This window comes from Passer domesticus, chromosome 3 (assembly GCF_036417665.1).
Source record: "Passer domesticus isolate bPasDom1 chromosome 3, bPasDom1.hap1, whole genome shotgun sequence".
Taxonomy (NCBI): domain Eukaryota; kingdom Metazoa; phylum Chordata; class Aves; order Passeriformes; family Passeridae; genus Passer; species Passer domesticus.
This window is the reverse complement of record NC_087476.1, coordinates 102,803,128-102,830,792: the sequence shown is the minus strand read 5'-3', so window position 1 is coordinate 102,830,792 and position 27,665 is coordinate 102,803,128. Positions and strand designations below refer to the sequence as shown.

The following is a 27,665-nucleotide window of genomic DNA, read 5'->3' as shown; positions in this document are numbered from 1 at the left end:
AGCCAGCATGGAAATCCCAGACATGTTGGATTGCATGCTCAGGCAGTTCAATATTTCCCAGACATGCCAGACCTACCCGTCATGTACTGTACTGATGTACAGTATATTCAACACACAAAGAATTCACTGGACCTACTGTGCCTGTTTGCTTGTGTGGGAATGAACAAAGAAGCTCTAGAAGCAGTACAAAAACAGATGAAGAGGAAAGCTATGGACAGCTTAGATAAGAATGTTGTAGGACCCTGAGAAAAAGAGAACAAACTTTTGAGCTGACTGCCAAGTGAGAGAGGCTTCAGCTGTGAATGGGATTAGTACCCTGATTCATGCACTGTTTATGCTGTGATAGCTGCATGTAAGAGAGGAAAATACAGAGATATGTATGGAACAAGGACCAAAATCCAGGCTTCTTGTCTCCTTAGGTCTTGTCCTTTAGATCCAAGTCACAAATTGTTCATGCTTATGCTTGTGTTTCCCTCTTCTGGCCCCAGGAACCAAAATACTTAATTGCACAATGGCACAGATTCAACAGGAAAGGTAGAGAATTCTCTTGCCCCAAACCTGAGAAGAGTCCAGAGGGACAAGGCGGCACTCCTTGGAAATCAGCAAATCTGATACCTGATGACTTTACAGGGAAAGTGAATATCCCTGTTTCCCCCAGCAAGAAGCAGTGGATCCATCTGGAAGATAGGAAATTCACTTATCCCTGCTCCTACCTGCTTCTTGATTTATTAAGGGTACTGAAGTGAAACCCATCTCCTAATTTCCCCTAGAAACAGGTTAGTAAATACTGCTGAATATAACTGTGGGAGGAAGAAAGCATTCTGATATACAGGCTGTAGCAGCTGAAATTTCCTGAGCTTGTTCTTCTGTAATGTTTGTGTTGTATTGAAGCCACATCTAGGCTGGATAAAGTTGCAGCAGTAATTGAGTGGAGCTGTATAGCTTTCTTGGTCATCATGGAATGCAGAGCTTTTGTGAATCCACAAAGTGATATGAGAAAACTACCATCCCTTTCACTGATTCCTCACTTCTGTACTCAGTACTCTTTCTTCTGGTAAATCTCTCCATGTGAAAAATACATGTTGAGTGTAAATTTCCTGTAAGTCTGAAATTTTCAATAGTGATAACTGAAATTATTTCATTTTATTACATGGTTGAAGACATTTATACTACCAAAAATAAAAAATCCCTTCCCCAACACTAAATAAAATATCAAAATATCCTCATTTCAATTCAAAAGGCTGTTTCCATTATGCTGATATATGCTAGTAACTCCCTATATATTTCTGAATTTGGGAACATTGGTGTTTTTAGTACCAAAGTTGTATTTCTTTCCTACACGAATGTTTTGTTTCTATTCCATACCTCATTGTGTCTTTGTTGCACATTAAATTTCTTTTTTCATTCTTTAGTTTGTTAAGATCATTTATGTCTCCTTTGTAGCAGTCTCTTGACATAAACTCTTTCATAAACAGGTTATACACATGAGCAATCTCTACTACCAGAGAAGAAGAAGATCAAGATGAAACCTGCCACTAATACAAGCAGTGCTGAATCAGTCCAAACCTCATGAGAATAATTTCTCTTATCTTCACAGGAATATCATGGGCTTATTACATTAGTAGCTGCAAGGTGTTTCAGAACCTCTTAATGGAAAATGGTGGGAAATTGAGAAAGTGAAAAGAAGAGTTCATTTTAATACAATCTGTGTATGAATTGTTTTGAACCATTTCATAACAAATAAATATCCCATCAGGAAGTCTCTGGGGTGTTTTTTAGCCCTGCAAGTTTTTCCTCTCAGTTGAATCCTTAGCTTGGGACAGCTCAGTAGTTCAAAATTTAAGTCTGGAATACCTAACAAGCAGGTATGCAGCTTTTTCTTAATACGTCTTTGATTCCTCATGTGGAACATAGAAGTAAAAGTATCTGCTTTTTTTAATCGCCTCAGAGCAACCGCACAAGCAATTCTAAAATACAATTGCATAACTAATTTACTTGTGAATATTTTTTCTCAAACTTAGAAGCTATTTATTAATACAAATTGTAAATAAATAAGCTATAAATGAATGGAATTGGTCATTTACACGTGTAGTTCTTCACATTGCACTTAAGTCATTGAAACTGTGAATTCAACCCAAGGATTTTTTCAGACCTTAATGAGCTAGAATATATAACTTTAAAACTGCAAAGTTAAGGAACTAGGGAATCAATATCTATTTAAGGATATGTACCAGAAACATATTGGGAGAAATAACTACTATATCTAGAAAGGCAGTGTTGTATTTAAATTGATCACTCTCAAGGTCACGTTGGATTTAGCTTCTTTAGCATAAAGAAAATATTCTCAACAAATAAGCATACTTAGCAAGGAAAGACAATTTGCTGTCAGTTTACAGAAGAAAAGTAGAAGTATTTAAAACTGGTATGTCATTCTAGGGATTATTTGCATTTTTATTACAGAAAATCTGGCCACCAGAAAAGTAGGTGGATTAGATCAGCATCCACAATCCTCTTCACAGTGCTGCATACTGATAAGATTTAAAATGTTAGAATATAAATCTGAAAATACTGTGTTTATTTCACTGCAATCTGTTGTGTTCCAATAACTGCAGTATAAAATAGAGGAAATCAAATAGGATCAGGGATACACTGGATGTGAACTAGGGTTTGTCATAGCTAATCCCCCAGTTTAGTCGGTCCTTAGAAAGTTCATAGCATTCTAGTCAAGGTACTTCCTATTCTGAATACAGTTTTGAGCTCTTGTAGGAAAAGAAGGAGGGTTGAAGCTGGTGGGTAGCTGTTACCTTGGTAAGTCAGGGCCCAGCTGTAATACTTTCTATTTCAACTCAAACTCATTAAAACTTGTCTGAGCTTGAAACTCTTGAAATTACTGATTCAAATAGGGTCAAAATGGCTTGTCCTCTGGTTTTCAGCTCAATCAAATGCTGAAAAGGGAAAGAAATAAAACACCTGAAACCCAACCCTACCTCAAACTCCAGGAAGTATAGGATGAATGCAAGATGGTCTATGGGATCATTCCCTGGGAAGGAAATGGGGAAAAGAGGGATCTGGTGACAGTGGTGACTGCAGAGGTGGGAGGACCTGGCAGGTGTGGAGCACACCAGCATGTCGGTGTCCTGCCAACACAACTCTCATTCTCATGGATATGAGCTGGCTCATGCAGAGCCTTTCAGGAGTCTCTGGACTTACAATATGAGCAGTCCATAACCCAGACAAGCAATCAGCAGTTGATTGAGAGGCAATTATAGCTGATCCAGCTTTATGGCAAGAGGGCTGTATAACTCCCTGTGAATTTCCTGACAATGTTTCTATAACTTTTGCACCATTGTGTATTCTGGCTGGAATTCACAAATGCCAGAGGTTGTTACAACAATCTCAACCTGCCCTATTATCTACTTATCAAATTAACCTACTTTGGTGCTGCATAGAAGCTTTTATTCCAAGAAATCACACCAAATTTCCAGTATTTTTTCTAGCTCTTTCTAGACTTTAATTCTGATAAATATAACTGGCCATAAAAGCCATCTATCCCTACTGACTCAATTCCCTTCTTGTCTATAATCACCTTCTCAGTTTCTGTGGATGATGATGTGGGTTAGCAAAAATGTTTAGGACAATGTGAAAAGCTGTTCTGATTACAGCAACTTCATGTATGCCAGATCAAGAAGTTTGTCTTCTGGTATCTACCAGTACGTTGAGGGAATGAGATTTTGCTAGTTCATCCATTAATCCTCGGAAGATAATGTTGCTTATGATAGTAAAACAGAGATATTTTCCCTGAGTAAATGTGTATTTCTATAAATTGTCTGAGCTTCTTTATTTCTCTTGATGGATAGTTAGCAGACAGCCTATCGGCTTAGCTTTTTAATATCTTGGATTTCCATCCACGTACAGCTTTGATACCATTTGCAAAGTCCATATGTCTAAAGTTACTGGGGTATGCTTACAGTGAAAGAACAAGATAGTATAGGTCAGCATTCATAACAATTGTTTATTCTGTGTTAGTTTTTGTAACATCTTAGGGCAAACCCCCACAGATAAGTGGGTTTCTTTCCAAGGATATTTAGGCCTCACTTTTTCATAACTGGGATTTTTTTCTGTTAATATTTTCTTATTCATGCCATGATATGAATTGGCCTTCCATGGCTGATTGCAGTATATTAGCAATATCTATTTGCTAATCCCTGGAGGTTTTTTTTCCTGTACATAATTAGAAATATGGTGATTTACATATTGTAAACTGCTAAGTACCCTGACAGATGTTGCAAGTCTGGATTTTGTTGTAGGCTTCAACAAATGTTAATGCACTGACATTAGGAGATACTCAACATCATGCAAGTTCCTACACCTTTTCTTTCAGTCTGCAGGAAGACATGTTTAGTAGATTTCCTGGTCAGGCTTGGCTGCAAGAAGCAAATGAACGTAGCTGTACACCCAGTGCTTTGAACAGCACGTATCTGTTCAGGTGCAGCCTTGGAGTCTTAACTTTAGAGACTTGGATGTGAGTTAAAGGAAACAAGCAGGAAGCTGAGATGACTTGCTGGTATCAGAGGCAGTGATGCAGTCAGGAAGAGAACACAGCATTTCCTACTTCTCAAAACATTTCTGCCTCACAAATTACCATTTCACATGAAAAATGATGGTGAGAAGAAGCAGGCCCTGAGGAGAAGAGAAGTCTCAGCAATAAGAAAGACAGGAAGGAGGATGGATTAATTAGTTCAGACTCATAGAGAGCAAGAAAAATTTTCTCAGACCAGGGGGATAGATGGGTTGGATGTAGTTATGGGGAATAGCATACTAGCATTGGTAGGAACTTGCAATATATTAGCAGTTTCCTAGATATTTCAAATTCTATCACTTCCTAATGATAAAAAATATAACCACAAGATATTGTCAGTATAATTCTCACAGTCCTTCCCTCTTAGTATATATGGGGTTAATGTCAACTGCCTTGTCAATGCCATCCTTTTTAAATCAGAAGGGTTCTTCTCTCAATGTTCAGGTCATCATTGCTTTTGAGCTCAAGCAGACCCCCTTTCTAGGAAATGCCTTATTTTTGGGATTACATTAAAGCAATCATTCCCATCTCCTTTTCTAGTTAGTTGGTCTAGCTGCCACAGCTGATTACAGTCTTTTATAACCTGCCCCCAACAGTAACTAGGTTCTAGAGCATCTAGGTAGATATTAGTGTGCATTAACTCATGGTAGTGAGTTTAGTTATGAAGATTTTGTAAGGTTTAATATAATTAATGTATTCTCTTGACTGCCTGTCAGGGTTTTTTTCCTCTCTCTCTTCACTTTTTTATTATTAAAAAAATCCTTTTTTTTATTCAGGAAAGAAGATACAAAGAGTTTAGGTTAGAAGTTTGGAAAAAAGAGGTAATCAACTCTCACAAGCTCATCTTTGAATTCTACCAGAAACATTGCTACAGGGCTCCTGTTACCTTAGGGCAGTGAAGCTGTTAGAGTTTTTGTAGTTAGTAGTAAGGAAAAAGATTTGCTGTGTCTCCTTAACTCTTAACATGCAGAGTAGGAGTAAAAAGGTATTCTTTACTGCCCTGTTGGTTTGCTTCTATGGGTGATTTTTCATTACTAGATTTGCAAGCAGCAAGCAGATCACACTTGTGACTATTGTACAGGCTCATACAGCTTTTTCACTCTCTGTCTCAGCTACAGTCCCTCTTGGGAAGTGTAGCACTGTCACTGCACTGATGTGCACTTTGGAAATGTTTTCTCAGCCTTCAGCTGGATCTTGTGGTCAGATCTACTGGTGTTCCAGTCCTGTTGACATATCAGTATTTGTAGTAGATTTTATGAGACTAAAACCATTGATGCTGTCTCAAGAACTTGAGCAGGCAATCAGGAAGAGGACAGCAATCCTTGACTTACATGAAAGAGACTCAGACCATCTGGCAGTGGGATGTAAAAAGTCCATGTCCTCTCTACACAATTCTGTGTTTATATCCAGCATCAAGGCAGGGCAAAAACATCTTGAATCACCTGCCTTTCCTTGGTCATCCAATATTACTTTCAGCAGATCAAGATGCCAACACATTATTTTTTAAATAACATTTTCTTATCTCTCAGATTACAGAGAGACTTTGGTGGGGTTTTTGGTTATTTGCTTTGTTTTGGTTTGGGTTTTTTTTTTTGTTTGTTTTCACTTATACAAGCAAGCGTGGTCGTTGATTCAGCTTAAGCGATGTAATTGGGTTTAGATAATATGTTTTACAGAGAACCTTCTGGAATGAACACAAATAAACTATACAAATGGATTCTTCTAATTCTTAAAGTTCTGTGCGTATTTGTTCTCAGTATAACAATTCTGAGACTCAACTTTTAATATTGAAAAAGATATTTTTAATTCTTTAGTTGAAGGTTGAAAAACTGTAATCATGCAGTATGCAGTATTTCAATTCCACCTGGGTATTTATATTACAAATTATTCCATAATACCTTTGATATTTTACATTTGTTATGAGAAATTTATTTTTTTTTTTTAATTTACAAAATAGGCAAAGAAAAGTGAAAATTATCAAAAGGAATACTCCTTGGACATTCATTATTCTCTATGTATCAATTAATTTTTCCAGTTCACCCTGAATAATTCAGACAGACATCTTAGTTTATATTCAATGCTTTGTCTTTTTACTACTAAAATGCAATTTTTAGTAAGTGAGATTTAAAACCTAAGAGTGACAAACAAAGTTTGGTTTAACTATAACTGATGAACACATTTTTAGTAGAAAAATCTTAATTTGTCTCACTCCTAAAACTCATTGAGACTAATGTTCTAACAAGAACTGGATGCACATAACTAAAAGACAGAACACCTAGTGAAGCTGGTAAAAATGCTCTAATTAACTTAATAAAGTTCTACCTAATAATTACTTATGTGAATTACATGTAACTTTATTCAACTATGATTCTGATTTCTCTTTTATTTTTTTGGTAGACAAAGAAGGAATGTACAAATCTGGAATGCTTACTTTGATTCTAAATCTAACTGCTCTCAGAATTTTTGTACATATGTATTAATAATTTAGCTGGACTGTAACCATGACAATATTGATAGCATATGTAGAATAAATAGGAAACAAGACTACTTACCCAGGAAATGTCAGCATATATTATCAGGACATTTGAAATTCTCAGATGTGAACAAGTCATTAGTTATTTATGTTTCTTGTATTATAAGGTATTACAGGTTAATTTTTTTAGTTGTTTTTCCCTGTTATACATTTGTCTATCAATAGTCTCAATCATTTCACAGTCGTGACATGTAAAAGGTTAAACCTGACAGTTGTCCTTTAGATTATATTGCTTTAAATGCCAAAGTGTGTCTTTCTATTTAAACCTTCTGCTGGGAAAAAAAATAATTGAGGAATAGTGTTCACTATTCAATATGGAAATATTAGATCACATTGCAGCCATACTATCTGAAATTACTGTTTGGAGTTCAAATCAGAGCAATCAGGTGCTCTGTCTTTTGCAAAACTCCCCATTCATTCCAAAATACTATTTTAATTTTGCCTGTTTTCTCAGTTACTTTCCTGTTTTATTGTTCACAGCTTTCATTCATTGGAATCAATACCAAGGTGCACTAGGGCTATAAAATAAGCTCTTTCAACAATTTGGGGACAATGCAGACAATGCCTATCACCTACTGTGACATGTATTTCAGATGAGTGAGATGAAAGCTCAAGTTCTACCATGTGCTGGCAGTTTCTGTCAAGTGGGACAGGTTATTGCTGACTTTTACTGCTGGATAATACCTAAGGGAAATCAGAAACTGTCAATATGTTTGGTGAAGAGGGGCAGAGAACTGATTCTTTGGTAGTCCTAGGACTCCATTTAGATGTATTTTACTGTTTATTTCACTGCTATGATGTATGCAGAACACTTCTTCTCTTTATTACTATTAGAACAGCAACAAAATCACCTGTATCTTTTAAAAATAACATTGAAGTGGCCAATGTTAATATTAGTCAAAGGGCTGCTTCTACATCTACATATATTTATAGGTTTTCCTTCAGGATATATGAGGGTTAAAACTGTACTATTAAAATATTCCAAATACAAAAACTGAAAAATTGGCAATTACAAATAAATATAATCTCAACCTAATATAAGAAAAAGGTAATTTCTATAGGCCACTAATTAATGCTGTACTTCTGGAACGGTGATTTTCTGTCAGAATTGTATGTTTGTTTAACTTCTGTGTTGCTTTAAATGCAATTAGAGCCAGTGCTGGTGAAGGAAGGGACTGGCAGTGATGGAAGAGGAGGGATGGACATTTGCATTATTTGAGCAAGATGTGACATAGAATATGGAAGTTGGTACCTGGAAATTTTTCCTGTTTGGGTAGTACAGCTACCTTCACACTTTGGGGTACCACTGGTCCCTAATCTCATCTGTCAGGTACTGAGACCTTTGGAGACAGCACCTCCAAATCCATCTTTAGCTGGAATTCCACTAAGGAATTCCTAAGGCCTAAGGAAAGCCTTACTAAATACAAACAAAATTTCTCTGAGGTACAGGCACTTATGCATGGGTAAAGCAATGAAATTTGGACATTTAGGGAAAGTATCTGTAAGCTGCCTTCATATCTGCAAGACACTTCTCACCTCTGAATATTCAGCCTTGGTCTTAGCATCCTGGCTTCAATTGATTTATCTCTTCTCTTCTCTTCTCTTCTCTTCTCTTCTCTTCTCTTCTCTTCTCTTCTCTTCTCTTCTCTTCTCTTCTCTTCTCTTCTCTTCTCTTCTCTTCTCTTCTCTTCTCTTCTCTTCTCTTCTCTTTCTCTTCTCTCTTTTTTCTCTTTTTCTTTCTCTTATTATTTTTCATCATAAATGTGAACTGTTATGAAGAGATTTGTGATAGGAAAGTTTAAAAGTACACATTTTCTACAGATTTCACAGAATTTCATCTATCTCTATTCACACAGTCCTGTGAAATTGAAACCGAATTTATAAAAAAACTCAGAACAAGAATTCTGTATTTGGGGTATTTAACAGAGTTAATTTCTTATTTGAATTAACTCTGTTATGTATAAGTTCACCCAAAGATTTTTGGAATTTTTTAAAGTACTGACTAAAAGTGTAACCTTAGTAAACCTAAAGTGTAACCTTAGTAAAGAATTTGAGGCAATAGCCAAAGGATGTAGTAGTAAATGAGGGAAGAACAGTAGCTCACAAGAGAGGCTGAAGATAAGTTCCTATATACAGCATTCTCTGGCACCAAATACATATCACAAAAAATAGGTAGAGAGTGAATGTGGCCAGTGGCAGAAGTGGTAGTTAATAGACTAAATTATAATTCTACACTAACTTACCCATATCACATCAGTCAACAAGAGCATATTCTGTCTGGGAAAAAAAAGGCATTTTATGACATGCATTAAAATTCAGTATTAATTAAAATCATTTGTTCAAATACCACTTTTTGTATGAAGAACATTTTGTAACAGATAATATAATTAAATTATCCAGATTCTTGGAAATAGAAGCATATGTGCTCAACAGATGACGTCTCTTAGCTCAAGTCTCTTCTTTTTATACAAAAGCAAACAACAGCAAATGTAGTAATAACATCTTTTCCAGTACAGGAGGTATGGCAACAATGATAATACTATGTCTCAGTGACCATTCATCTCCATCAGCAAAAATTAGCTGGAAATCTAAGGGATAATGTGACAATTTTTATATCCCAGCAAGGCAGATGAGAAAGCTGAACATCTTTACATATATCCAAGTTACTCTACATGATCACATGGAATCTTGACAAGCCAACCGTTATGAAATTCAGTCAGAAAAAGAAAATTATTCAACATAATCTGAAAGAGTTTGTCTTTGAAGGGTGACACTCATTTCTGCTGCATTACACAAAGAACCTTGCTTGGAGGGCAAAGACTGAAGAGTTTTTTGGTGCTTTTTTCTGTTTATTTTTGGGTTTTGGTTTGTGGCAATTTTTTATGCAGCTGTCAAACCAATTACACAGACAATAAAGCCATTTGAATATTTTTATTTCTCATTGTCAACATGAAAATCTGTAAAATTGAATAGAATCCAATTCATCCACATTGGGGAAATCTGATTTTTGATTGTCCAATGCTGAAATATTTTGGTAGCTTTTAGCCATTAGTTTGCCATTTAGGACACTAAAGTGTTTTGGTTTTTAGGTACACACTGATAAAATCCAAGGAGATGGAAAATTAGATTCTAAGTGGTATTAGTATTGGGGCTTTTTCTCATATCAGACAGCCCAGGAAGGGGGGAAGTGTTAAACAGATCTTTTCTCTACCTGAGAGGACCAGAATCTGTATTATCCTCCTTCTTGAACAGTATGGCTACAGCACAGCACAGATGACTCTGGGCAGATCCTCTGTAGGTGGGGAAGCTTCTACTTTGCATTAAAGCACCACACTGAGCCCACATGTTTCATGTCTTTTCCAGCCCCCAACCACCATATTGTCTCTACGTGTCTCTTTTTCTCATGATAGACAGTATCAGTTACAGCACAGAGAAAGCCTCAGTCACAGCGTATTAGGGAACAGTGAGGGGATAGTGCCATGTTTGCGTAACGCTTGTTCAAAACTTCTCAAGAAACTGAAGAGCAGCATGCTTCTTCCTTTCTCATCTGGATGACCTTCCCACATGAAGCCTTTTCTCTAAGCTAGTTTGGTCTCAAGTAGAATCAGCAACCAGTTGAGGACTTTCTCCAAGAAGAGACACTTCAAATGCTCACACTTTAAGCAAAATCTTATTTTCTTTCTTTTTGGTTTTTATATATATATATATATATATATAATTTTATATATGCCATTTAGCACCAAGAGAGGGAGAACTTGATAATACAATTTTTGGCAGAAGTAGATCAAAAATGCCATCAGAAGACATGGGAGTTTTATGTGTGATTGCTGCTCCTAGACCCTGATGAATCCTGTGAGAGCCCCTTGGACTGGGCCTACTGATCATTCTGTGGGAACATTACCCCTCTTTCTCCCGACAAGAACAATGCAGCGGAAAATCTGCTAAGACTTTGCCATGGAATTTCCATCCCCACTGAAGGATTTTCCAATACAGGATTAATGTGGACAGTTAATGGCTTCTCAGCTGAGCTTTAACTTAGGTTCAAAAGAATAGGAATGCTCTCTTGGGTGGAATAGCAGGCTACTGGAGGATATGAAATATTTCCTCAGTGGAGGCATTTACCAAAGCCTCTGTAGGACTTCCATGAATCTGTGAAAGCCAAGCCTTTTGAATATTCTCATGTTAATTTATATAGATGTTTTAAAAAAGGAGTCATGGAATCCCATACCTCATATACATTAATTTTCCATCCAGCAGAATAACTTTGGCCATCTTGCACTTCAATGAAAATCTCCTCTGTAAGTTGAGTGTTACTGAATAATGGAAAGTTTCATTTCCAAAATATAATAAAATTGCAGGAATAGTGAAGGAAGTGAACATTACTTGCACTTATGGTACACTCATTTATGACTTTATGAATATGAATTTGTGGTTTCCTTTTATGCTGTTGTTTTGTATAAATGAAATCTACCACAGCATTTAAAACTGGTTTAAAATGTTTCTTTTGTTTCTGCTTTTGAGACTTTTACAAAATAATTATGTTTTAATGTTAGTACTATAAATGTTTATGCATGGGCCTAGTCCAATTACCTCTTAACTTGGTGGAAAGATCCCTTTGAGGTTGATGGGAGCAGGATCAAGTGAATACATTAGTATGCAAAATTATTAATGATCCATAAATTAACAAAGATATTCCTGTCATCTGATTTTCCAATGTAGATATATTACCTAAATCAAGTAGTTCCATAAACAGTGGTATTAATGAAGCCTTATTTTTATATTATTTTTTTCTGAGGGTGAATTTCCATGTGGATTCTTCTATGCCTAACCATGACTGCACTCACACTGCAGCCTTTGCTGCCAGGACAGCAATGTCTGTATCCCCTCGACCTTTGCGGCCAGTTATTTTCATGAGACTTGTAGGAAATGTATACAGAAGAGTCTTTCAGCTCCCTGTTGAATTTGGGCAGAAGTAGCTAACAGATTTTCCAGGGTCTGGCAGATAGGCAACACGAAAGCTTACAAATGCTATAGCTGCAAGCCATATTCCTGGGGAAACTGGATTAAAAGTAAAGGAATGCACACACTGGACTTTGTATCATCAGACTTTGATAATATGCTAAAGGAATGGTTAATAAGAAACCACAAATGCAGACTTAAAAGGAACAAGAAGTAATCTAAGTTTTAATAAGCAACACAGGAAGCCTGGTTATCCCCGTAAGCACAGCTCAGCATTACACAACCTCATGACTTCCCAGGGGAGGCATCTTGTTCCACTGAGACCCCAATGCCTCCCGGAGCTTCCCAGCATACAGTTGGTATTTGAAATATTTATGGTACTGCTACATGCCTTTGGGAGCAGTTGACCCCACCAAGAATGAAGACTTTCTTTATAAGCCAGAACAGGATAGGAACAGATCTTGGCTTGGTTCCCTCTGCCCTTTGGTAAGCAAAATAGGAAATTATTTTACTTAGTTTCTGGGGAATGCACTCTTAAGAATGAGGAAAGAGTCCTTAAACCAGCTAGAAGAGGGAAATGAAGAATTCATAGTGTCAGATCTTATAGTCTTTTTTAATTCTTCTTCATTCTTTCCATCCTTCTAGTCTCCATTTTCAAAAAGACTGATGCAGAAGTAATAGGATGTGTACTGACCATTGGAATTGACCTTGCTTTAGTTATTCTTGGAGGAAGTTGATCCTTACATTCTTTAAATGAATTGATTAATAATCCATAATTGAGAATATATTACAACATTCCATAAATGTAAAAGCCTTAATTCCAACACATTTCTCATTATGGAGTAGATATTTTTATGCTGCCTTCCTGGGGCCCAGATACAGGATATTAGCAGGAGGCTCCCTGAACTAATTCAGCCCTCTGATTATTCCCCTCTGCTGGTTGTCCACATTGGCAGTGATGAGGTTGATACGAAAAATACCAGGATGATTAAAACGGGTTTCAAGGCTTTGGGTCGATTGGTTGATAGGACAGGAGCACAGGTGGCATTCTGCTCACTTCCTAAAGTAGCAAGGATGGATGATCAAAGGAACAGGAAAACCCATGTTATCAATAAATGTCTAAAGGGCTGGTGCCCATCAGCACAATTTTGAGAGCAGAATAGACCCCTGTAATCCAGGAGGAAGCAAATAGTGATCTTCTGAGCCATTTGGAGGCTCACAAGTCTATGGGCCCAGGTGGGATCCATCCCAGGGTGATGAGGGAGGTGGCAGATGAGCTTGCCAAGCTGCTGTCCATAATTTATCATTGGTCCTGGCTCACTGTGGAGGCCCCAGATGACTGGAAGTTGCCCAGTGTGATGCCCATCCATAAGGAAGGCTGAAAGGGGGATCTGGGAAACTACAGGCCTGTCAGCCTTACCTGGGTGCCTGGCAAGGTTATGCCACCACACGGCACCTACAGGATGGCTGGAGGATCAGACCAGCACGAGTTAGGAGTGGCAGGTTGTGCTTGACCATCCTGCTCTCGTTTTATGATCAGGTGACCCACCTAGGTGGATGCAGGAAAGGCTGTGGATGTTGTCTACCTGGACAATTGGCAGCCCATGGCTGGGACAGGTGTACTGTTTGCTGGGTTAAGAACTGGCTGATGGCTGGGCCCAGAGATGGATGGGGATTGGTGCTGCATCCAGCTGGTGTCTGGTCACTAGTGGTGTACCCCAGGGACTGGGCCCAGTCCTGTTTAATATCTTTATTGATGACCAGATGAGGGGATTGACTTCACAATTAGCAAGTTTGCAGATGACACCAAGCTGGGTGCAAGTGTTGATCTGCTGGAGTGTAGGAGGGCTCTGCAGAGGGACCTGGACAGACTGGATAGATGGGCTGAATCCAACAATATGAGGTTTAACAATACTATGTGCCAGGTCTTGCAGTTTTTCCCTAACAACACACAACAACGCAATGAGTTGGGGACAGAGTAGCTGGGCAGCAGCCAGGCAGAAAGGGACCTGAGGGTACTGATTGACAGCAGGATGAACATGAACCAGCAGTGTGCTCAGGTGGCCAGGAAGGCCGACAGCATCCTGACCTGTATCAGCAATAGTGTAGCCAGCAGAACCAGGGAAGCAGTTCTCCCCCTGCACTCAGCACTAGTTAGGCCATAACTGGAGTCCTGTGTGCAGTTCTGACCCCTCAGTTTAGGAAGGATGTTGACATGCTGAAGTATGTCCGGAGAAGGGCAATGGAGCTCGGGAACGGTCTGGAACACAAGTTCTGTAAGGAGTGGCTGAGGGAGCTGGGGGTGTTTACCCAGTAGGCTCAGGGGAGATCTCATCACTCTCTACAACTCCCTGAAAGGAGGGTGTAGCCAGGTGAGGGTTGGTCTCTTCTTCCAGGCAACCAGGGACAGGACAAGAGGACACAGTCTTAACCTGTGCCAGAGGAGCTTTAGGTTGGGTATTAAGGAGAACTTCACAGGAGTGACTGGGCATTGAAATGGGCTGTCCAGGTGGGTGGAACAGAGGATTCAAACTTATTCTTTGTTCCAAGCAGATTTTTAATTTTAACTTAAAATTAAAAGAAAAATAATGAATGAAAGTTAAAGAAGTGTCTCTGCAAATGTTTAGTCATCTCCTTGCAAATCACTATTTACTAGAACTCTACCACTGCCATCAAGATTACTTTTAGAGACAGAAAAAACAGTCCTGAAATAAGACAGATGAATGTGCCAATCTAAGGAACATCCAGACAGAATTGTCTAAATTACAAAACCTTTGAGGATATAATTTCTATATCCTCAGTAGAGTTTGTTAAAAATGTACTGATAAAGGTCTCAAAACTTCTCATTTGCACTTCCTGACACTTCAAGTGGGTGTTATTAATTTTGTGCACATAATGTGTTATTTGGCTAATTTATATGCCTAATTTACACCATATTCCTCTTTGCCATTTAGAGTTTGAGATAGATGGTGAATGAAGCAAAAGAGACAGAAAGAAGAAAGAAATTTTTTCTTTTACTTAGTTTTATCAAAGCAAGATCTGCAAAAGCTTTACTTTGCCAGGAACTTTTGTGTACTGCAGAACAAGACTGTTACAGTGCATATGTTCAAGTAGGTCAAATCAAAGTTCTTTAATTCATTACATTTTATAATTATAATTTTCCTACTTTAGTGTACTTTTAAGACAATTTTAATTTGAAATTGCTTTAAAAATCTACTACTTCAGTTAACATAATTTACCTGTGACATACATTAAAAGATTAATCCATTATTGTTCTTTAAAAGATGTTAGAACTTATAGTGCTCTAGGGAATGATTTGTATCCTACTGGATGCTCAAGAGGGTCATTCTTCAAAGTTCTAAGTGTGTCAGTATTTTTCTTGCAAATGTTTTTCTGGTCATAAAATGTAACATGGAGAAAGTTATATCCTGAATAGGTGGTTTATTGTTCATTTAGCTGTGTATCATCTTATAAAATCATTGCCATATTTTTGTGACAGTGTATCCATCCTGTTGCAGACTTCCTCCCAAAAGATTTTTTGTGGGGGTTTTCCACAAGACGAATGTTTAAAAAGTTTGAAATCAATACCTCATGCTTTGCCATGTAGGTGGTATCCAAAAATCTCTTCCAAATATAGCTATGTGTTTTGCAGCACCTGTTTCAGAAGTTCTTGGCGCCTGCTCCCCTTATGGGTGAGTATTAGCATTTACTCCAGTAGATAAAACATCTGGTCCAGTTTTTGTTGGTAGTCCCACACAACATCAACAGCTGTACTTCTAGAAGAAAAAAACCAACAGATGAGGATGACACACTGGCCGACAGGTCCTTCTTGACTTAATCCTTTGGCTATTTCTATTAGACTTTGGAATTTACTACTCTGGGTAAAGTGGGGGAGGGGAGGATGCAAAAGCTATACTTCCCTGTGTGATACTGGTAAAAACAACAGGATACAGAGAAAGGATTTGCACAGTATGCCTTTCAAAAATGCCTTATGGAATCCTCAGCAATTTATTTTTTTTTCTTTTTCTGCACCATATCATGCAGCTGACTTGGGAAAGGACAAGGGCAGCTGGTGAACCTGTACACTCTACCTGTGCCTTGGTGGAGGTCAGAGCAGCTCAGGTCTGCACTGGGGAGTGCTTCATTTGCTGTGGCCTTGTGAGGCTGTGAAAGATCTATCCTTAGCCACTGACAGTATTCTGAGCAGCAGCATTTGAGGCTTAGCAAGCAAGCATTTTAATGGAGCACTGCAACACTGCACACATGAATGTTTGTGTTTTCTATTGTGACAGCTTATGAGATCAGAAGAGTTTATGTGTAAATTCTTAGTTAGAAGTCTTCTCTTCTGCTTACAAAATACCCACAAGTGCAATGGTGGCTACAAATGAGGCTTCCTGATTTTTTTATTACAGTATTTCACAATAAGTGTATATTACATCCCTGGGAAAACTCTGATTTATGAGACCTTTGAGGTTTAAGTTTTAAGATTCTTTTAGCTTACCAGAACAGAATATAAATTTTTAGCATATTTGAGAAACAGGGACAGGAATTTAAACTTTGCTGGTATATACTTGATCATCATTGAACAGACTGACAGTCTTTATTATTTAAAGGAAAATTGCTCTAACAATTACCAGTGATGCTGCATTTGTCTCCTATTGTTTCAATTAAAAATAAATATAAGGACTGTAGTATTTTCATTAAATATTTTAAAGTACTTTACAGAAGAGATCAAGACAATAATAATAGAGAAACTGAGGAAGAGCAAGAAAAAAAGGAAAAGAAGAATATAACCCCCCCAATATTTTTCTCAGTGTTGCCAGGTAGGTAACTGAAGAAGTCTATGCTCCCACCATGGGACATGAAGGGACAAAAAGGCAGATACCTGTGTTGATCTTGCTTTACAGCCCAGTGCAAAGCTAAAAACTGGACAACCTTAGCTTCTCCTTTGGAGGAGGGAAGCAACACATTCTATCTCTTTCTTCCCCTTTCATGTCAGGATGAAAACCGGGGAAAAGTGCTCTGTACTCACTTTTTAAAGGCATAGTCAAGTCCTTAGCATATGGTCTAAAATGAAAATACTTTGCTGAACTTAATATTAGCTTCTCAGGTAAAGTCACTTTACTACTTTTTCTACACCTTAAAAAAAAAAAAAGGAAACAAATTCTTAATGTTCAATGTACTGCCATTATGTACTATTAAGATTCCTATATGCTTGAACTGGTGGTAATTTTTTTCCAGTATTATGAATCTTCATTTGGCACAAGTTGACTATATTCAATATATCCTAATTTGTTCTAGGTTATCATTGCCTCTGCAGTGGAACTTTAGCACTGATTCTGAAAAAAATGAGGAGTGCAAAGGCAACTGCTTGCAAGACAGAGCTAGATAGAAGTTTTATCAGAGTAAGAAGTTCAGTATTTCATCCTCTGAGTAGATTTTATTTTTAAGGCGGTTTCCCAGAAGCCACACAGAAAAGGGAAACAAAGCTAAAATTGGGACAAGGTCAGCTGGATATAGACGTGACTGTAACAAACCTCAAATAGTTCTGTTATTTTTGTTTCAGCTAAAGTTCAGAGAATTTTTATTAGGAATCTAACCTAGATATTTACACAGGAATTGGAAAGAACAACTTTCTAATGGCTGCCCAGCAGGGAGGTTATATTCATAACTGGTGTTAACTTCATACTCGATGCTGACACATATCAGTTTAAACATTCAAATATTGGGAAGCTTCCCTTCACTAAGGGTATAACATATTAGAAAGTAAAAGACTGGAGAAATACTTTGAGCCAATTTTTAATTACTCCTTTCTTGGAAATATGTATATATATACATATATACATGTGTGTGTAAATATATACAAATGTGTGTGTGTGTATATATATAAATATATACAATATACTAATGTAAACACATGTATTTTATCAGAATAACACATGATTATTTTTCATTTTAAGGGCTTCACAATCCATGTGAGTAAGAATGTCAGTTCTTACTTAAACAAGATACAAATGCAGATAGTGCATATTTTCCAAGCATAAATTCATTATTTCAAATCAATTGTTAGGGCTAGTTTTTCTCAATTAAAGAAAGACATGCTTTTTACTTTAGACACTCCTCTTCTAAAAGGAACTTACTCTATCACAGATGGAGCAAATACTTACATGTCTATGGTGTCTTCATGGGACTTCACCCTGCTGCCCTCCACCCCCCCTCGCAAAACTGCTCCAAAACATTAGGTATCAGATAACATAAGTCACAGAGGTACTCAGAATTTCCTCTGTTGCTAAGAATAGACATTACTGTTAGAGGTTTCTCTGAGAAGGTATCTGCAAATTAGAGTTAATTTTCTGTCCAAACTAAAATAGCTTAAATTTATTTGTTCTCCTAGAAGGCATGTTACTTTAAATTGAGAAACGCTGAATATCCCAAGTTGCTGTTTACTTGGAAGTTTTAGATCTGGGAAGATTTAATTTAGATGATTTCTACATTTTGTTGCTGATGTGCATATACAAAGAATATTCTGTCATTTTGACTTTCCTTTTCGTGATGATTTTATTGTTTATTTTTCAGTGTTGAAGCATACAGATATTATCTTTTTTATGTGCATTTAAGTAAATACTAAGCCAACCTATAAAATACATAAACAGCACACTGGGAACATAGGTATACTCTGTATGCTTGTAGTGAAGGCTGCTGTCCATTCTTCTGAAAGACGACACTTGACAATTCGTGCGACATGGAAAATACAGAGGTTTTAAATAGGGATACAGCTAAAATGCAAAACTCAGCCAAGGGCAACAATATCCCTTGCAAACTGTTTTTAACAGTTGCAAACTGCCAAATCCTTTAACAACAGAATTAAGTCTAACTGACAGCTGAAGAAAAGCACACCTGATACTTAAGAGATAAACATGTATAATTTTCAGTGTCAAAAAAAAGGGAGGCTAGATCTAACCTTCAGCCTGGATTCAGAATGTCATGATACAGTGGGAAATGCAGTTTCTTTTCACTCTATCTTGGTCATTATCATACGGGCTAAGCCACAAGCTGTCTCTAAATCTTTCTTAAAAATGGGATCAAGAAGGCAATTTAAAGGCATCTAACTGCAAATATACCACAGTAATGGCATCTAGCTGCAGATATACCACAGGAGTCTTCATACATTGTGACTAATCCTAAGGACCCTGTAAAGACAGGCCACATAGAAAGCATCTCAGTGGGACTACTCTCATTCTTAAAACCACGAATGTGTTAAATTTGTTCACAAATGATGGTTCTTATTGTATAATTAGTGAAAGTTCTTGATTCTCATTGCATAAAATCACAGTAATGCACAAAGATGGGGACTAAAAGATGAGCTACTTTTTTTTTCCATTTTACAGTGTGTAAACTAGGTGCAAGAAGATGGAGAGTCCTTGTCCAGGCTGGGTGGGGAAATCTTGGCCAAGCCCTGAACTCTTAAGTTTAATCTGGGTACATTTATCTGACAGCTGTAATTTTAGTTTCAATAAAAAAAAGCTATTCATTTACTAATTTGATGTAATGACATTTGATTGAAGGAGTAATTTCAAGTAATTCAAGTAATTTGAAAAGAGATTTTTTTCTGCTGTCCACCTTAAAAGACCACCAGTAAATTAAACAATTAGAACTGGTTACAAAGGTAAGCTAAAATCTAAACATAATAAGACACTGTTTTCAGCATTTCAAAAGAACCAAATACAACACATCAGCAGCTTCAAAATCCTTTTGAATAAGTGCACTCAGAAACAACTAACTAGCAAACAAAGCTTTTATGAAGACAGTGTGGTCAGTGAACTTTTGGCATGTCAATTCTATAAAATGTAGGCCTCTAGAAATATTCCTCACATTTGAGTAAATAGAAAAGAGCCAAATTTAGCAACAGATGCTCTGAATGGTGCATGATGATTTGTTGCTTTTTACAAAGTTTGACAGGCAAGAATTTCTGTAAAAAGAAAAGCATACTCCTTACCTATTGTTAAAAGGATGTAATTTTTCTTACATTTTGAAGGATTGAGAATAATAAAGTGATCAGAATCTCAGAGACCAGTGGGATGATTTTATCAGAATACTTTACGTGAAGTTCTGTTCTTTTCAAGTAATACAAGTACTGATTAAACAACATCCCATATCATGGGATAGCTGTTCTATATCCTAGCATTTATCATAATTTCTAGGCAATAAAGCTAATTCTATTGATAGATAGAACATCTTAGTCTAACAGAGTGGGTCAGGTAGTACAGAATCACAGAACATTCTGAGTTGGAAGGTACACACAAGCATCGTTGAAGTCCAGCTGCTGGCCCTGCACAGGAAAGGCCCAAGAATGACATCATGAGCAATACATAAAAAATAATGTCCTTTGAAAATAAAAAACCTTAGGTTTGGATTTTTTTTTTTTTTTAGCTATTGATTTCACGTAAATATGCACATGAAGATTTATAGAAGGAAAAAGTGCTTCAACCTCCGGAATAACAAAAGTGATAAGAAATCAGTAGGTAACTGTATCTCATTGTCTTTGGTGAATGTCAAAGCAGAATCAGCACAGCTTCAGCAAACATAGTTTTGGGGTGTTTCCCTTCCCAAGTCTTTCAGAAGGGCTATTTTACACCTCCAATAGGAAATCTTCATTCTTAATGTACAATTGTGAAAATGCCAAATAAGAACATCAATTATTAAAAAGGATAAGGGCATCAAGGTGGATTGATTCTACTAATATGATAAAAAATGCTCTGCAAACAAAATCTATTAAAAATTGCACTAAAAAAGTTGATTTTCTAGGTTTTGATTCAAGAAAGTGATTAAGCACATGCTTAAAGTTTATTTTCCTGAACTGGAGGTCTTTAACAATTAATATGGACCTCTGAAAATGGGATACAGCACAATCTGAAATATGCTGGGCTCACAGATAAAACAGGGCAGAAGTGACAATCTGATGTCTAACAGTGTCTCTTGTACCACCAGAACCACTAAAAGAATCACAACAGCGAAAGCAAAAGCTAGAGATGCCTCTATGCCTGGCTTCAGCACACAACAAGAACAATCCTGCCTTTTTGGTTTGCTCTTTATTAGTTCTCGTTCTGCTCAGAATTCACAACAAAGTTGCTTGTACCATCTGAATATATCAATTGTTTTAATAAATTTTGTTGTAAGTTGGAATTGTTTCATCACTTTTTGTTTTTTCTTCTTTCATAATTGCATACTTTAGAGTTACATAATCTGTTTGATTTCTGAACATCTTTTTTGTAGATGTTGCACGGAGTCTTAAAATAGGAAAGATATTGTGTAGGCTGGTGTCATTAGAACATTGTTCAGCATATTGTTTCATTAAGAATGGATATGTTGCAAACTTTTCATGGCAATTATTACAATAGAAGCCTTTGTTTACTTTTCTTAAGTTTTTTCCCTGCTTGGTTACCTATTATTAAATAAAGATAAATTTTTATGATGTCATGGTTCTCACGAAATCTCCATAGGGTTAAGACATATTTATATGAAAGATATAAAAAATAACATGTTGATATAAAATCAAAATGCAAACTCTGGGCAGCATAACTCAGATCCCAATAGTTAAAAATAGAATTGTAGCAGTAAATGAGAGGCAAAAAGGAGAGGGAAAGGAATCAAGATTAGACAGCAAATCAAAGCTGATAAAATATGTTTAAAAGGAAAATGCTGCTCCTCACTGGCATCTATGGATATAACTAAAGTCAGCTCTGTGTCATTTTGATAGACATAAACATTTAATTCAAATGGCAAATATATTTTTTTTCTTGAGAGTTATCCAAAATAAAGAGTGCCCTCTCCAAATTATCTACAATGAGAATGCATTCAATGCATTTTTAAATTCAATTATAATTTGCTCAAGTATAATTATTAGACATTTAAACTATGAACTGGTATGCTTAATTGGGTAATCATGGTAAGTCACACATTATTCATGTTACTTAATAGGATGAGCATGCAAGCAGGTACTTACTAACATAATGAATAGTCTAAAATCTACTTCTATGAGCTCAAGCCTGCAGTTTTTAAGTTCAGCAAACATGAATGTCCCAAATTTAATTGCTAAATATTCTCAAAAATATGTGATGGGGCATATTTAGTATTTATTTAGTTTTTTTTAACATGGTTGATTGAAAAATTGTTGAGTTTTTGCAACAATATCCTGATATGCTTTTTTTTTTGGTTCATTTGTTTTTCTCTCTTGTTTTTTGCCTGATCACTGTACTAGGCACAAGCTCAAAGCTATTTATGGGTAAAAACACCAATGATGAAACAAAAGCCAGAATGCAGAAGATATGAAGAACTTATTAAATATTTTATGATACTTTGAAAAAAATAGAAAGCAAATTCAATCATTCAGACTAAGATACTGTATTTTGCTAAATATGCAAATACAGTAAGGAAAAACAAATTAGTCAAAAGTGAAAATTTGTTACAGCCTTTGAATCCCCAACAATCAGACTTATGTAATTAATGTAATATAAGTATGCATTTCTGTGGAATGTAAGGATTGAAATTAATGAAAAATGTGGAAGAAAATGTGGAATAAAATTGATGGAAAATAAAATTTCCGTGAAAAATGGTCATTTATGGAATATGTCTTTTTTCATTGGTCTTTCATATAGCATATTTGTTTTCCTTTTCTGTAAAGCTGTTGAAGAGAGAAGAGAAATGTATAAAGCCTAGGTATTCCTAACAATCATTCAGAGCATCTAAACTTGACACAAGCTTTGACTTTGACATTGCTATTTTAAAGTCGATCTAATACTGTTACCCTGGAAAAGAGCAGTTCTGTCTTTTCCCTCTCCATCCCACCCAGAACTGATCATTTCTGCCCACTCCCTTGCAGCAGCTACAGTGACTTGATCAGTCTCTGGGAGATCAGGTCAATACACTCATGTTGTTTAAAACTCATGATATTCTTCCAGGGTTAACTTTAAATCAATTTACCTTGGTAGTAGAAAAGAAGCAGCAGAAATGTGGTGAAAGCTGGACCATGCATCTCAGCATCAGGCAGTTTTTAGGTCAGCTTACATTCATCACGAAACCGATCTTCAACAAGATGTCTAAAAAGTATGACATGAACTGGCTTTGGTTTCCTCACTGCAATAAAAAATGCTGATGATATGAGATTTCTCAGCCAACTCTGACTGAGGCTTTTATTCATTTTTCTTGCTTGTTTAATGACAGGGGACATAGAGAACATTTTTTACTGTAGTTTCTGCTACACCTGCTACACAGGTTCCAGAATCATCTTTACCTTCTCTTACTTCCTCAGCTCTAGTCCCCGTTTTCAATCACTTACTTTACCATGGTGCTGCTCTTTATATCATGTCTCTTTATATATGTCAAGACTTATATTGATACATACATATTCCTATTAATATCAGAACTCATAGTTCAATGCTTAATAGCAAAAGAGATTCTGCTTACAATGCCCCCAACAAAACCTCTTAAAACCTTCTCATATTCAGGCTCAGAGTTAATGCTTCATCCTTACCCAGAATGTCTTTACTAGACAGTAAGTAGTCCCACTTTCTTCAACATCACACATGCTTCTGATATCACTCAGGCTTCCCTACAACTGTGCTGTAGTGCTGTGCTTAAACCCACAAATGTTTCCATTATAGCATCTCTGAATATGCCATTTCTTTTTACCCTGTGAGACACCTGCTACATCTCAAAACTATTCTTGTTTTTAACATTTACTAATATTTACTTCTTCGTTTTTCCCCTCCAAGGTTGACAAAAGGTAGGAGATTCATTGACAATTCTGCTGCAAAGGCTGGTTTTCTCTTTCTTGTCTTTGACAGACTCATCTGCTCTGTGCATCAACATGTGGCCTCCCTGCTCCTCAACCGTACAGAGCAGTTTCCTGCTCTTCCCACTCAGGCTTCCTCCCGTATCATTTCTCCCACTCATCTCTTTAGATCAGGTTTAAAATCTTGCCTCTGCTTCCTGTCACGTTAAGATCCTAGCATCTATCATCCACCTGTTAACGTTTTGGATATGCCTTTTCGAGCTTGCTTTTCACATAGTGAGAAGGCCACGGGTTGTCCCTGTGAACCTGTGCAAAGTTAGCATGTCATCTGCCTGTAAACGTTTCCTTAATAGTCTCCTGGGCAACATTTTCTGCAAATCTCTTGAAAGCAGCCAGATTCTGTCAAAAGCTGTCAAACCATCATGTTGATTTAACTGGCTTTACTGTTCCTTGAACTTCCCTGTTTTAACCCCTGCACTACAAGGGACTTGCTGTATGTACCCTTAAGTTGAAAAGCTTTGGAGAATGGGTTATTTTTTCTGCTTTTTCCTATGGTACAGCACTTACTACAGAGAAATCTCAGCTATGACAGAGGTGGCTGCTACGGTAAAAAAAAATCCTTTATTATAATACAATTATATAATACAATCCTTTATTATAATAACAATTATTAATTTGAGCATATAAAAATAACATACCATAACCAAACTCTAAGTCTTTTGGTACTGCTCTAGTATTACATTTGTGACCAGACAAATGTTAGTGTTTTATCAAATCAAAAATTGCTTTATCTATTCAAAAATCCCTTCACTCTTTCAATTAAAATATTATAACAGCACAAAAACATTGATAGAGTTTCTGTACTTGAAAATTCCAAAGGATGGGGAATGCACTTTGGGATAAAAGTCACTGGATGGCACACAAAGAAGTGGCTTTCTTTCACTGCCTTGGGTACAGCCCTTAGTCAAAGAAAGGGCTATGAATGGCTATGGAAGTTGCTGCTGGTATTATTATGGTAGGAATTCTAATAATGTTTTATATTTATACAAAGGAGAGATCACGTTTTCTAATTATCTAAGAACAAAAAAGTAACTAATTGCAGATTTTAAGTGTATGTCTGAATAGAGAAGAAACACTGTTTTTCCAGATTGGATTCTTGTTTTCTTATTGCACCTCACCCTAAACATGTTCCTGAAGTTGTGTATCCCTCTGTGTGCCTACAGGCTGATGTTTTGCACAGAAGCCCCATTATTCAACACCCACCTCCTAGGATAATCCAGAAGCAGCAGCAGCAATCTAACAGGATGTTCCTTCATCAGTGATGCCATCAGAAAGAGCTGCTGTGTGACCTCAACAATTGAGAAAAATGCCTCTATGTATAAAGTAAATTATTAAATAATTTGTGTTTACCCTACTACAGTTCTAGTGCTTGCCCAGTTCAGGTAAGAAATGGTGACAGCTCTCCACAGAAAGCAAACAAGGTCTTGGTAAGATGTAAATATTCCTTATTTTCATTAGCCTCATTTTAGCAGATCAAAAAGGTCCTGACTATAGAGAGGAGATGAGCTTGATCTATTACCACGTGTATTATTCATAGGGTTAGACCTGATTATGCCTTCTGGCATCAAAATCTAGTAGTAATCCATGAGGACACCCCTCATCCAGAGTAATCTAACCTTTTAAGGGCCTTCTGCTTTTCCGTGTCCTTTCAGTTCCTGTGGATGAAGACGTATTGCTCCAGGGAAACCACTCTGAGCTCCCTCAGGCCTCCAGTCCTTTTGTGCTGGGGAGGTCAGGGATGGCCTATGACAGCTTGGTGATGAAGTGCTCAACATTTAGGACTTTATATATTGAAGGGAAGCATGAAGGAATGATTTAACAGATGTATTTGTGCCTGCAGAAATTTATGGGCATGTGGATATTCTGTGCCAGGACTTTTGAGCTGCTGGCAAATATCCTTGCCAAAAGTCATGGAGCTCAGATTTACACAGAGTATATTTGTCATTAGGGTTGGTATTCATCAAATGTAACCTTGGTATCTTGTATTACTAAATGTTTCAATGCGAGTTGTTTTAATTTTTTCCAGAGATAACCCTGGAATTATCTTTAGAGCACTCAACATTCAATCCCCCTCTCTGGATTAGCCTTTGCTTAACTCGCAGCTCTCTGTGTTGAGTGTGGTTGGTGACATTTCCAAAGAAAGGCATCATGACGGAAAGTTGCCTCACTGTCAGTGTCCATACTGTTACAGTTTGGAGGCAATGGATTCTTTTTTTTACCTTCTGAAATACCATAAAAGCTTTGGCTTCATAGAAGATCTCACACTGCTACAATATGATGACTGCAACTTGAGGGGGTGGCCTCTGCAAGCCACTGGCATATGGGTTTTATGTATTAGGGTCTGTAAAGGAGATACCACTTGCAAGGATTTACAGTGTGCCAGGACTGTGTGCCAGATGGTAGAAGCCATATGAGTTGCAGAGTTCTTGAAATAAGTTTTTTTTTAGTTTGTTTTTGTTTATCACAGAGAATATGCTTCTGGGTTCATAAAGTTTCAGCATGTTCTGCCTACTGCGTCATGGAGAAAAATATTAACTCCATCCTGAATCCAGGCCACCAAGAGAATAAAAATAGTATTTAAAAAAGGAGGTAGGCAGGCCATTTCCTGGGACAGAAAAAATAGTTAGTTTAAAATACGTTCTTGCTATTTTAATACAAAAATGAATAGATTGTTACTGCTGTTTTTCTCTGAAACGATTTATTCAGAAGATTAAGCAGAGTTCTTTGAAACAAGTACATTTAAACACTCTGCTTATCCTGTTCACCAGGAAATGCAAAGTTTTTCTTGTTATGAAGAATTAGTCACATTTGAGTTTGAGCATATGTTCACTCATGAGTATCATGGAGGGGCTTCCCCTACCTCACAGACAAACAGTTGGTATAATATGGCAAGCCCCTAATTTGCAGTCACAGGCCAGGGAAGCACATGTAACTCATGGGACATTGGTCTAGCAAGAAGTCCAGGAACACCCACACGGGAATAAGGGCACAGTGTGCATGGGCTGGAGGGGGGGTCGCCAACCCCCAAAAGATGTACTGAGATAAAGAGGACGCAGCCATCAAAGTATTTAACTGCACTGTCCACCTGTGAAGCCAACTACTGTGCCTGTGAAAATGCATCTAAACCCACCACTGCTTCACAAGGAAGAAGACATGCGACCGTCAGGAAAACCTTGGAGACGCCGGGCTGAGGGGACCCTGAGGGCCGAGAGGATTCCGCGGGCGCAGCCCTCAGGCGGCCGGCAGGCGCTGGGCAGGCCCGAATGCAAAATGGGGGCTCCTGCTCCCGGCCTTCCGCGGCTTCGGCTTCGGGTTCAGATTGGGGTTCGGGTTGGGGCTTGGGTTGGGGTTTGGGTTGGGGCCCGGGCCGGTGCCGCCAGGTGGCGGAGCGGGCCCGGCGGGCGGCGCTGGGCGGGGCAGCGCTGCCGCCGCCGCCGCGTGTTCCTGTTATTGTCCCTAAATAGCTGACCTTGGGAGAGACGCGGCCCCGGCCGAGCTCCGCGCTGCCGCCTTATCTGCCGTTTGTTTAGCTGGGTTGGGAAGCCGAGCCCCGCCTGCCCGGCCCGCCAGCAACTTCGGGGTTTTTCCACCAGTCCCGCTGGATTTTACTAGGCTCCTCGTAGCAAAGTGTCCCGAAGCACGGGGTAATGCCCTGGTTTTAAAATTGGTGTCCCCCGGGGTGTGTTAAGGGAGCGCGGTGCCGCGAACGCGATTAGAGCTGCGCCCAGAATGCCGCAAGTTTA

General features: G+C 37.7%; 1 long non-coding RNA gene across 2 annotated transcripts; it reads right to left on the bottom strand.

Moving 5' to 3' along the window:
* Positions 1-1,120: 1,120 nt before the first annotated feature.
* On the bottom strand, positions 1,121-27,159 carry LOC135297327 (uncharacterized). 2 transcript variants are annotated; one of them, XR_010359352.1, is made up of 6 exons: positions 25,539-27,159; positions 23,052-23,204; positions 17,104-17,210; positions 15,660-15,847; positions 8,649-8,880; positions 1,121-2,945 (listed from the first exon to the last, which is right to left on the bottom strand). It is a non-coding gene; the product is annotated as an uncharacterized LOC135297327 (long non-coding RNA). The 2 variants fall into 2 exon arrangements; XR_010359351.1 differs by lacking the exon at positions 1,121-2,945 and having other exon boundaries at positions 2,953-8,880; positions 25,539-27,156.
* Positions 27,160-27,665: the final 506 nt, after the last annotated feature.